This window comes from Varanus komodoensis, unplaced genomic scaffold (assembly GCF_004798865.1).
Source record: "Varanus komodoensis strain SLA01 unplaced genomic scaffold, ASM479886v1 scaffold8, whole genome shotgun sequence".
Lineage (NCBI taxonomy): Eukaryota > Metazoa > Chordata > Lepidosauria > Squamata > Varanidae > Varanus > Varanus komodoensis.
Genome location: NW_025336481.1, coordinates 41,163,448 through 41,176,383, shown reverse-complemented (window position 1 = coordinate 41,176,383; position 12,936 = coordinate 41,163,448).

Here is a 12,936-nt window from a genome sequence, read left to right as displayed (position 1 = left end):
GGAAGCCTGAGTCACCTGCAGCCCCCTGTTCCCCTGAGAGCCCCTGTGTGCCAGAAGGAACTTGACTGATTATCTACATGGGAGTTATTCCAAAATGTGGAGAAAAACATGATTCAAAACCTACCCAGGGAGGCCACATTTGTGATTTGCCTCGGAAAGCAACACGGGAAATTGAATTTCCTGTTGCCACAAGACCAGCCCTTAACTGTTTAATTTTATTGTCAACCTAAAATAATTAAGCAATTGATCAAAAGCTAGCAACAGATTTAAAGTGTCTCCTTGTACTCTCACAAGACCTACTGCTGCTAAAAGAAATCATTAACAGATTTACCAACCACAAATTTCGCTTGGGCTTTGCTCAACCCTTCCAATTGAACCTATCTGGTAGTTACAATATCTGTTTTCTGTGTTTTGTCTACCAGCAGTTTCTCTGCACCTCTATTATGCTTAATACTTGATCATATTATCCAAGTGTCCCACTGCAGCAGCTGGAAGAAACCAGCATTCAATATTCGGTATCCAGTGTAACCGAATATTAGTCAATATCCAAGTGTATATTGACTCACAAAATTATATGGCACCCTGAATCAAATACAAAGATTTAAAATACCCAAACAGGCATGAATGCATTTTCCACTTGCTTGGAATATGTACGGTTTTGAAGTAAAGGTTTCCAAACCTCTTTCACAGGGCAAGACAAAAAATGAGTCCCCAGAAATGTGGTTTGTGTTGCTGGTTTCTTTCTATCCCAGTTTTTGATGTTCAACTAAAATGAACAAGTTTATGAAAGCATGAAACATTGTCAAATATTTGAAAATCAAATCCAACATTTAAAGTTGAGTCTGAGAATAACCAGTCAGAAGCAATAGCACATGAGGTCCTGTGTTTAGAGCAGAAGTGTCATCTGAGTGAATTACAAAAGAAATGGTTAGTGCTTAATTAACACTGTTCTTTTACACTGGCTGGGTTCATAAATCACAGCAAGCAACCCTGCATGATTGCCATATTACACAGTCTTTTGTCAGAATGTGCCTAATAGATGATCAAGTGGGTTCTGCATTAGCATACTCTCCACCCTTCTTGCTTGGTCCTTCCACTGTTGGCACATAGCCCATCAGCCACAAGCCTGAGGCTCAGTCTCAGACCAGATGCCCGAAGAAGCTCTTGCATCTGCCACTCTTTCAAAAGGACTCTGTGGTAGCTGCATAGCAGGGCCATGGAAACCACAATTCAGGGTTTGGATGTTCTGAGAATCCATGGTCAAGTGTGGAAACCATGGAACAGACCATGGTTTCTTATTGCAATTTCTAAAACATACCATGCTGAAATACCACAACAGGGTTCAAACAACATAGCAGATGAACCAGCACAAGACTTGTCATGTTGTGCAAACCTGCCCCTGACCCTCATACAACTTGAGCTGCTGTGAAGTAAAGTGTGAACCTGAAACTAGTTGCATAAGATGCGGATGAGCATTTGAAAAAACATAGAAATGTGCATGCAATTCAAGGCAACTTACAGAGACTTTATCTCCACTCCTGATGCCTTTGCTGTGCATGGTTCCCAAGCAAGACGTGCATGTGATCCTGATAATGCGTGGCACCAGATTGCAACGAGTTACCTAATACCCTCAGCTCCTCCGTGCATAGAATGCACCTGTTCAGAGTGGCAGCCAGCCATGCTCTTTTCCAACATACTCCATTTCGGTCTCCTTTCCTTGGTTTTCCCTTATATGTGTGCATGCTTGCCCACATATACACAGAAAGTGAGAACAAAATGTTTGGGCTAGCCATGGTTTTTGCACGAAAACATCCCTTACCCCACACATTCACCATGGACTTCTAAATAATGGTGAGTTCATATTCTATGAGTTTCTATTCATAGAATAGAAAGGTGATAGTCTTCTTTTCAAAAATGTAAATCAAATCAAGGGGCATCACTGGTTCACTTTTTATTCTGAGAGAACCTCTGATGTTAATGTAAGACTTTTTCTGAAACAGATGGTTGGTTTTTTTGTTTCCACACCCTCTCCACTTCTGCACACGCTGTTAGCAAGTGACCCGATGTGTTCTCAAGCATCATTAGAGGGTAAGGTGGAGGAACATTGATTTTACAAAAATCCCTGTTAATACCCCAAATATAATTCACTAAACCTAAGCAAAGGCAGACATTCTTGTACATCTACAGAGCCATGTAGGGAATTGCATGACTCTGCAGCACCTTTTTATTGGCCTAAATCAGGTCAATTCAGGTCTTCATCTCTAATTGCCAAAGCCAGCAGAGTCTGATGGGGTCTTTTCAGCCTCCTAGTCCAGCACCCTATTCAGTCAGAGCTAGAGTATTCCAAAGAGCTGACTGTCAAGCTTCTGCTTGGACCTCCCACAAAAACAGGAGCAACACCACTTGAAGATACAATCTTTTTGTGCATTCAAAGTTCCTGGGGCTCAGTTTGCTTGTCTGCTGGGTCTCTGGGCATTCAGTCACAGGTATGACCGCAGCATCTTGGAGGCCGTGGGGACCTTGTTATTTGGTTCTTTGTTTGTTTTCCATGGACAGCTGCATTCCTACAGGGGTGATCCTCCAGGGACATATGGTAGAAGTGATCAGGGCTAAAGCCACACCCACCCTCTCTTTCTCTCATGGCTTCCCTTTGTGATGTATCTAGGATGGTTGTCTTCCACCCAGGTGCCAAACCTGAACCAATATTCCAAAATTGGGGGCTTTGTGCCTCCCATTGACTGGGCAAGGTACTGAAGTGTGCCATGTCTCCTCAGCTCCAGGAATTGCTGGCCACTGTGGATTATCCAAAGGAATTTCAGTCTGGCTTCAGTTATGGTTATAGGACAGAGACTGCTACTGTTGGTTGTCATCCTGGTGACTAGTCTTCACCAGGAATTAGACAGGGGAGTATGTCCACATTGGTTCTGCTGGACCTCTCCACAGCTTTCAATACCATTAGCCATGGTATCCTTCTGGAGTGTCCATCTGAGATGAGATTTGGAGGCACGGCCATGTGATGCCTCTGGTCCTTCATGAAGGAAGCAATCACAGGAGGTAGTGGAGGGAGAGTCTTGCTGGAGTTCCTTGGGGTTCTATCTTATACCCCAGGCTGCTTCACATATAACTAAAACTGTAGGTTGATTGTCCAGAGTTTGGAGGCTCAGTGCCACCAGTATGCTGAGGACACCTAATTCTATTTCTCCTTTCCATCTGAATTCAAGGAAGCTCTTCTGCCTCCAAACTGGGGGCTGATGTCATTACGGGACTGGATGGAAACTGTTCAGAAACTTCAACTGGTCCAGAATGGGTTGGCCAAACTGTTGACTAGGGGTAGTTACAACAAGAGCGTGACTTCCATGGCTCAATGGCTTCACTGGCTACTTTTTTTGCAGGGGGGCAGATCTTGAAATACTGGTTATGACCAATAAAACCATATATGGCTTGGAATCACTCTACCTAAAATGGCACCTTCTCCCATAGGAGCCTTCCTCGGTCTTAAAAATTTCAATAGAAGCCTTTCAAGGCAGCTGCCTTCAGTTGCACATTTGGTGGTGATCTGAAGAACAGCCTTCTTTGTCGCTCTTCCTAGACTATGGAACTCCCTGTTGAGGAAGGCTGAATTCAATCCTCTCTGCTATCTTTCCAGTGACAGGCAAAGACCTCATTCGTTCCATCATTCATTCATTCATTCATTCATTCATTCATTCATTCCATCATTCATTCATTCATTCATTCATTCGGGCCATCAGTATGTAACCAGTTCAAGCTGGACACTTGCCATTTTAATTGTTTTTCATTTGTTATATTAATGTTTTATTCAAGTTTTATTTGAGTTTGCAAGCTGTCTTGAGAGCATTTTCTTGGAAGAAAGTCAGGGTACAAATAAATGAATGACTTACAGTTCACAAAGTATGAAACTGGGATAAATGTACACAGAGCTCCCCCACCTCATTTGCTATCATAGCACAGACAAGGAGACATGTGTGTTTAACAGCAGAAGTCAAAACAGGGGGGGAGACATTCACTCTGTCATTTTTTAACCTGTCTGTTCATGCAATTGTATAAATCATGTGGAATGATCATGTTTCTTGCTTGAATATTGTAGAACAGGTTGATGAGTGTGTGTGCATATTACAAAATGCAAAACTAAATATCTTTTTAATGAAAACATCATATCCGCTCAGCAGGAAGTTCCCAAATGTTTAAATGAGTCAATACACAGAAACATCTGGCTACGTCTTTGCAGATGTATATGACATTTCTAATCTTTTATATTTCTTCAAACATTAATGTGGCTTAATTGAAAATTTTCTGAGGAAATGGTAAAAATTTGCTTGTAATACCTGGAAGACTCTTTCACAGGAACAATTTAAATTCATTTCTTTATTTTGAAAGGGTTTCTAAAAATCTGCTGGTGTTGTTGTCATTGCTGTTGCTGCTGTTGTTCTGAAACACAGCACAACCCTGGAAAAGTGTGGATTTCTAACTGCAAATTGTGTTTGACTTCATGTTCAGCTTTAGTAAGTGTGAACTGGTAGAATTTAAGAACAGAACAAAACCCTACACTGGAGTTCATCTGTACAACACACAAAGGGGTCCATTCAGATGCAAATTCCCATCATTCATTCCCCTGAAAAGAAGAGATGCTATGAATTTGGAGAGGGCAGATGGAAACTGGAAGTGCCTGGCCATTTGGTGGCTCCACGTAGGCCAGGAGGCTAAGTCTTGGCCCACCTAGGAAACCAACTAAATGAACCAAACCAGCATTGAGTGTTCTGGGTAAACACTGACAAAAAACAGAAGGGTGAACGCTGGACAAATGTGGATATGTCAGCCAGGAAGGCCTCTGAACAGCCCTCTGAGATGGAGACTGAGATGACATGTAATGAGAAACCATATAGCAAACATCTAGCAAACCCAGTGAAGAAGCTCACTACCAGCCCATGGATGCCTAGCACAGAGTCCAAGCAACGCAGGGCCCACTGCCACGTCAGCCATGGGTTTAACTAGCGGCAGCACAGGAAACTGTTCCTCAACATTGCAATGATCCCAAAGCACCCTGGATTCCATGATGCAGCCGTGCTCCATGGCATGGTGGGAAGCTAAAATGGTGGCCCATTTCCAGAGCCAGCTGCTACTGCCACCGAGAGTAAACCAGGCCAGATGGAACTAGGAGGGAACACGTTTGCAGAGCCCTCTTTATCCTGAAGCCAGTCCTGCCAGCGAGACAGCAACCATGCTAGCTGGGAATTCTGTGGGAGGTCAGGCACAGGATGGCTATACCAATCGGATGCAGGAAGTCAGGGTCTTTGACAAATTCACCTGTAACCAACACTCCCACCCCCTTTGGGTAATTGCATGATCATCTATTTCATATGTATATTCTGCACTCACACACTGCAGTTCTATGTACAGCTTGCATTCGAAGCTTGGCGGCTGGAATGCTGATAACACATGCTTGTTTCTTGGGTCGCAATCATTTGCCCTGTGTCACGGCTAAAAAAGGTTAATACACCTGTCACGTGCTGGCGCTCAGTATCTAGTGCTTATTACTCACACATTGACAAACTGGATGGATTGCAGGGGACCGCAGGAAAAAAAAAGTTATTAAGGCATTAGAAGTATTGACTAATAAAGGAAGATTAACAACCTGACCCTGCAGGCATACCTCACCTATAATTCCCACAGAAGCTAGTAATGGCTGATTCTCATGCTTATATTTTCACCGTATTTTTATTTTCCCTGCGGTTTATCATCCCGGAATCTTCAGTGAATTGCATCGGTAGGAATGCACTCTAGGAATTTGCAATGCTAAGGGAGATTATATGCAAGAGGGCAGGAAGAAAAGGACTTTCTAATGGTAAGAGCTGCTCAGCAGACTGGAACACTCTGGCTGAGTTGTGGTCCCTCCTTTGCTGTGAACATCCGGAGAGTCATGTTGCATCAGGTCAAAGGGCTTTACAAGCTAGCATTCTGTTCTCGCAGTGGCAAACTGGATGCCTATGGAAAGACCATAAGCAGGGTACAAGTCCAATAGCACATTCCTGTTGCGTTTCCCCAAAGCCTCTAACACAGGAAGCAATATAGAGTCATCAAGGTTCAGGACTGGTAGCCATCTTAGTGACTGGTAGTCTTACCCTTCATGAATTTGCTTCATCCTCTTTTAAAGCCAGCCAAACTGGTGGCCCTTATGACTCCTTTGGGGTGGCCTGAGCCCATGCTCTTCGGCATAACCCACACCAACTGTTTGGACCGCTGCACCTGACTTTGGAGAGGGTTGCAGGTTCCACAACCCAGATTCAGGCTGGACATCAGCAAAAGCTTCCTCACTCACTGTCAGAGCAACGCAACACTGGAACCAGCTGCCCGAAGAGGTGGGGGGCTCTCCCACACTGGAGACATCCAGAAAGAAACTGGAGGTTCCAGTCCTCAATAAGGTTGGAGGATTTCATCTTTTGTCATGACTCTCTGCCTTAATTCCTCAAATTCCATTCCTGAATATGAACAGGAGTACCTGTTCAAGAACAGGTATTCATTCCTTATCCTGCACTGTGAAGACAGATGAAAAGAACTCATTCAGCTTCTTTGCAATCTCTTTATCCACCTTTAATTCCATTATCATCCAATGGTCCTCATTTTGTTCTGTCCTTGAAAAATTGATTTTCCTCCTCTACCTACTACTCCAGTCATTTTCTTTTTCTGTCTTGCCTTTTACATATAGTTGCCTGAACGGTGGAATAAAAATATAGCTGAAGAGAAGAAGAAGGAGAAGAAGTTGAGGACTCTGAGTCCCATCATAGACATGTCCAATTTTTCACCCAGGCATTTTGCATTTCAGTCATCTCCCAACCTGCTTCATCATGCCAAGCTCCATGGTAAACTGTGGTAAACCTGGTAAAACATACTGGGAGAAGGTGTTTAGTAATGCTCCTATGATTATATTGAGCATTTGAGTCATTTCTGCATTCCACAGGGTAAACCAAGGAGTGGCAGCCAAGTCAACTTGAAAATTTCCCAAGTGCTTCAAAGAATCCCTCAGATTCCATTAGTCACTTACTGTATCCCACTGTTCTGCCGGTACGGTAGGCACTGCAAATATTCTTTGGCAAGAAATGAAAGCAGAAGGACTGGTATAGAACAGAGGAGGCTACTACTCTTAGGCCATCTCATGAGATTTCTGGAACCATCTTGATGACCACTGTCAGAATCAGAATACAGGGCGAGATTGAGTTTTGGTCTGCTTCAGTAGGGAAGGCTGTAAACATTCATGGATTGATTTTCTATGTGTAGGGTTAGAGGCAGAAGAAGGAACAGAATTCAGTAGAATGTTTACGCATGCATTCAAAGAGATCCCCACATTGTTCCTAGTTAATCCTTTGACACATACTTATACCTCTCTACTTCTCCATCTGCTGCACAAGGAACCAAATTAGCATGGCTTCCTCCACTTGCCAGCATGGTTGAGGTTAGTACGGTGAAAATGGTGGGTCTCGCCTCTTGCACGACATCTAAGCTGTCACTTTTCTGGGAAAGCATGTCATTAAGTTGCTCCTGGCGAGCCCATAAAGATGGCTTTTCTGGGAAAGCAAGGAGCATGAGGCTAATGTTGAGAGAGTGAAAGCATTAATAAATTAAGAAGGATCCAAAACAGGAGGGAGAATTATAAAGGAAACTTGATCCCAGTGATGGGATAGCCAGAGGGAGACAGGCAGCTGATAGAGAGAAGGGCGGCAGCCAGACTCTAGGGCCGGTATATGCTATCCTCTCCGAGAGCTAGACAGACAGCCTGTATTACTGGCTTGCCTGACTTTTGGGGCCATTGATAACAATATGAAACCTTGGAGCTAAATTGAGTCAAGTACTTTCTGAGCCATTCATGGAAGCATGGAGTCAGGCTGTCTGTCCATTCTAATCCACGAAGCAAGCACCTAAGGTTTAATCGGAACACGGGACTTATGACTGCAAGTATATCACTATATTGGCGTATCATATCGACTTTCTGATAATGTTTTAAAGCCAGTCGGGTAAGAAAGAGAAAGTGCCACTGGGTACATATTGTGGCATCAATTCTCTGCCAGACTCATCAATTGAATTTATATATTACCTCCAGCTGCGTGCTTAAAATCTATCGCTTCGCTCCCTCTAGTGCAGAGCTCACAGTTTAAGTAATTGCAAAATACAAATGAATTTTAAAAGGATTTAGCAGGGCTTTAAATTAAAAATGTGTGAACATTGTTGTTTTTAAGCACTTTCAGTTATTTAGTAATTTAACTCAACAGATTTGCATTTGGCTTGGCTCCTGTGCAACTACATAGGAGGTTCTGGATTCCGTAACCAAACATCAAAAAGGCAGCAGTGAAATGGGGTGGGGAGAAGAAAGGGGCATTTTCAAACCAGAAAGGTCAGACCACTAGAATATGGTCAGTGATATGAGACTCCTGGAAACCTTGCTCTGATTGTAGGTCAAGGTACCCTAAATGGTTCCAAAATCCTGTCCAGAGCAGGGATGCAGAAACACTGTCAGTCTGAGGACCAAATTCTGTTTCAGAGAAACTCTCTGGGGCCCATTAGGGTTGGGCAGGGCAGGTGGCACAAAGTCTGGGCCAACATTCCAAAAATAGCACAAACGATACCAGCATAGTCTAGCTTGAAGGTCATCCTCAACACTGGGCTCCTCAGCTCACCATTGTCACTGACACCACTGTGGCCACCCCTGTCATTGGACATCAGGAACGGCCTCTCAGGTCCTCCGTTGAGAGCAGACAGAGCTAGGAGGGTTCTACACCTCACTTGCAATCCAGGGACATTGTTAGACGCTCGGCAACTCAGGTGGTGCCTCTGGGCAGCGGCCCAAGTGTATCACCAAAGGGCATCTCCCATTTGGCACCATTTTGGCACCTTTTGGGGTGGGGACCCTTGGCCCTTGCTGACTTGTTCCTGTGTTTATTGGTTTCTGCTTCTTAAATGTGATGGTTTTGTTCTTCCTGTGTATATTTTTAAATCTGTAAACCACCCAAAAAGCCCAACAGGCTATGGGGCAGTATAAAAGTGTAATTATAATATAATAATACTATCCGTAGCTAAGCTTCACCTTGCAGAAAAAGGTGAGATATAAATAAATATAATTAACACTCCTGATTTGACATACAAAACTGCTGTCCTGCTTCTTTGCTGCTCCTCTTCCTTTAAGAAGTCCACCAGAGATGTTGCTCTGTAGAGTCCTGGAAAGGGGACCCTACAGCACCAAACTCAACCATCTGCTTCCATATCATCTCTTCTACAAGGTGTGCCATAAGGCCCTGGCTTTGCTTCTCCTAATATGATCCACCAATTGCAGTGGATCATGTTCCATGTTGTCTGAACAGGGCCCCTCTCTTCACAGGACTTAACCATACACACAAACTAAAACAAGACATTGGGTGGCTTTATTGGACTTATCTGATTTATACCTCACCTCTAATTTCTGCCAGAAAGTGACACTCAAACATGTTGAGAGAGAGAGAGCACAATAAAAAAAATATAAACTCAAGTTAATAATATATCGCTTGTGACATTCAGTGTCTGCAGGCTCATTGTAAACAATGTGTTTTGTTGTTTGGAAGTGAAGTTACTTGGATCAGCCTTGATTTAGACTCCAGCATAGGGGCTGGTCAGATGGATATAATTTTGACTGCTTCTCCACTTGTTCTGGATGCCCTTCAGCTTGTGGATCCCATGGGCATGGATGTGGGCATGGATGTCTGGAGCATTGAAGGCCACCCCCTTTCTACTGACCTTTGCTGCTCCTGGATGATTATATTGGCCAAGTGGAGGACTGTAATCATGGGTAAAGAAATGCTGGACTCCCTCTTGCAGGAGATGTGCTCCTTCTTTCCTAAAGGAGGTGCGACTTATTAAATCTCTATGAAAGTAACCTTCCCAACCTTCTGGAAAGCTTTGACTCATCTTGTTGTTGGTGTTGTTTAGTTGCAAAGTCGTGCCCAACCCATCATGACCCGATAGACAACATCCCTCCAGGCTCTCCAGTCCTCCACCATCCCTTGGAGTCCACCCAAGCCCACACCCACTGCCCCAGTGACCCCATCCAGCCACCTCAACCTCTGCCATCCCCTTCTCCTTTTGCTGTCAAGCATTCCCAGAATCAGGGTCTTCTCCAATGAGTCCCTCCTTCTCTTTAGGTGGCCAAAGTATTTGAGTTTCATCTTCACTATCTGGCCTTCTAAAGAGCAGTCAGGGTTGATCTCTTCTAGGACTGACCAGTTTGATCTCCTTGCAGTCCAAGAGACTTGCAGGAGTCTCCTCCTGCACCACAATTCAAAGGCCTCAATTTTTTGGCGCTCAGCCTTCCTTATGGTCCAACATGACTCAGCAGACCTGAGAAATTATTGGTTACTCTTACTTTTACTCTTGACCTAAGGGATGGAGAAGGTGGTATTGCAACTGCAGACATGTCTGGATGATACTCTTCATCTGGACCCATTGGGTTTTCAGCCAGAATACAGAAGTAAAAGTGGTGCTTTGCCAAAACCCCGCCTCACTTTCTCTTATTCTTTTAGGAAGAGGTCACTGTTTGTCCATTTCTTCCATAGGAATTTGGGGGATTTCAGGGACATTTTTCACTGTGCAGGCTCACCTTACCATACACGGGGGGCTGAGAATCTGTTCATACATTTGTTATTTTGCCATACTTGTCCCTTTCTTTCCTTGCAGCCTCTCTGGGTGCTTGTGCTTCCTGAAGAGCCTCCCAGAAGACTCAACCAGGACTTCCTTGCTTGGAGCTTTCCAGTGCGGCCACCTGCTGAGCTCCTGGGAGCTGAGCCACACATTTTTGGATTGGTTTTGTTGTTGTTAAAAGTCCTTTGAAGGAGGAAGAACAGGGGGAGGGGAGTAGGAAGAGGCGAAGCCCTCCCTCAGCTTTCAGACACTCAGAAGATTAGTTTCATAGCTCCTTAACCACACCTGTACCTGGATTTTCAGGTGGTGGCAGTGGGAAGCTGTGCTCGCACATCTATATTTGGTGCCCCAGCTGGGACCGTTCCTGAGTCAGCCTGACCAGGCAACAGTGATAAATGCCTTGGTTACACTGAAGTTAGACAAATACATTTAAGTCTGAGGACTTCCCTTGCAGAGCATTCAGAAAACTTCAATCAGTGCAAAATCTGGCAGCTATACAGCTAGGTGGTGTGTGGTGCCACTGTATTATCACCCCCATATTAAACAATCTTTGCCTGTTGCTGGTTATTCGTTGGTCTCAATTCAAGATACTACTCTTGTCTTTTAAAGTTTTAAATGGCACAGGGCAGGCTGTAGGCATGAAGATGCACCGATTCGATTTTACCTTTTAAATTGCAAGTGATGGCTTCAGTGTTGTTTTAATAAGGATTTCTCGTTATTTATGATCTAAGTAGGATTATTTTGATTTGAATTGTTGTGCACTGCCTTGGAGACATTTGTGTAAAGGCAGTATATAAATATAACTAATGAGAAATATGTAATACATTTGGTGGAGGTATTTTATGAAGACGAAAACATTAAGAACCCAAATTCTTCTTGGACTCTGATTAACTTTGAACTAGAGAGGATATTCTGGAGAATATAAGCACTAAACACTTGTATTTCAATCACTGATGAAGGGATGGGTGCAAGGAGTGTGTGTGTGTGTGTGCACACGCATGTGAATGTGAGTGGTATAGTTGTACCTACACACATACATACACATACTTTGTCTTCAAAACTTATGCTATCACCATTTTTAACGATGTATGTTTCTATGGGATGGCTTACAATTCAGTACCACCCATTTCAAATACGGCACTCTAACTCAGGAAACTGTCTCCAAATCTTTGATGGATCCCTGTTGAGTGAATGTTTTTAAAAAGAGATTTCAACATCATAATTGATGCCCATAAAAATGACATTTTTAAAGTGCTTCTTATGGTGATCGCTTCTGAACATGTTGTGCTGACCTTTCAATGTACTGCCACCCTTAAATGTTCCTTGAAAAGGAAGAAAGGTGGGATACGAATAAAATAAATAAAATGCTTCTGTTTTATGTAAGCATTACTCATTTTGACCCAAAATGACCTTTTCTGATTTTTTTCTTTTAAAATGAATAGTTTGTTTTAAAATATTTCTTGAACTTTACAGCCCCTTTTAAACCTGGTCTTTCCCCAGTGGCCAAACCCACCCACAAACCCACCAGCTTTCACACAGATTCATAGAACAGTGACATCCGAAGGTGCCAGGACCACCATCGAGTCCAACCCCCTGCTAGTGCAAGTCACCAGCTACCATCCCGATCTGGTAACTCCCCCATTGCCTCTTGAATGCCTCTAGTCTGGAAGAGCATGCAACCTCTCTTGGCATCTGGTTTCACTGTCGTACTGGTCTGACAGTCAGGAGATCCTTTCTTGTGTGTAGCTTGCACCTGGTGTACTATAGTTTAAGTTCATTGTTTTGGTCCTACAATCGAGGATGAATAAGAATAGCTCTTTCTTCGATCTTCTCCAATCTTCTTCTTCGATTCTTCTCCAATCAGAAGACGATGAGTGGAATTCAAGAAGGACAAGTCTGCCAATGGATGCTAGGCAAGATGGCCCCATCCTGCTCAGGGGCAGGATGCCTGAACACCAGTTGCTGGGAAAAAGTTTGGGAGGGTACTCTTGCCATCAGCCCCTGCCTGTAGTCATCCTGGAGGCATCTAGTTTGACATGCACATGGTAGGTGTGTCATGAGTGGAGCTGGCTGGAGCCGGGGGTCAGACTAGATGATCCAGGAGGCCCCTTCTGACTCACTCTGTTTCCATGTTTCTCGTTGGCCACTGTGGAAAAAGAATGTTGGATTTGATGGGTCTTTGGTATGATTCAGCAAAGCTCTTCTTACAGTTATCTCTTCTCCAGTCAAGTACACAGAATCCTCATGCACAGCCCTGTGTGT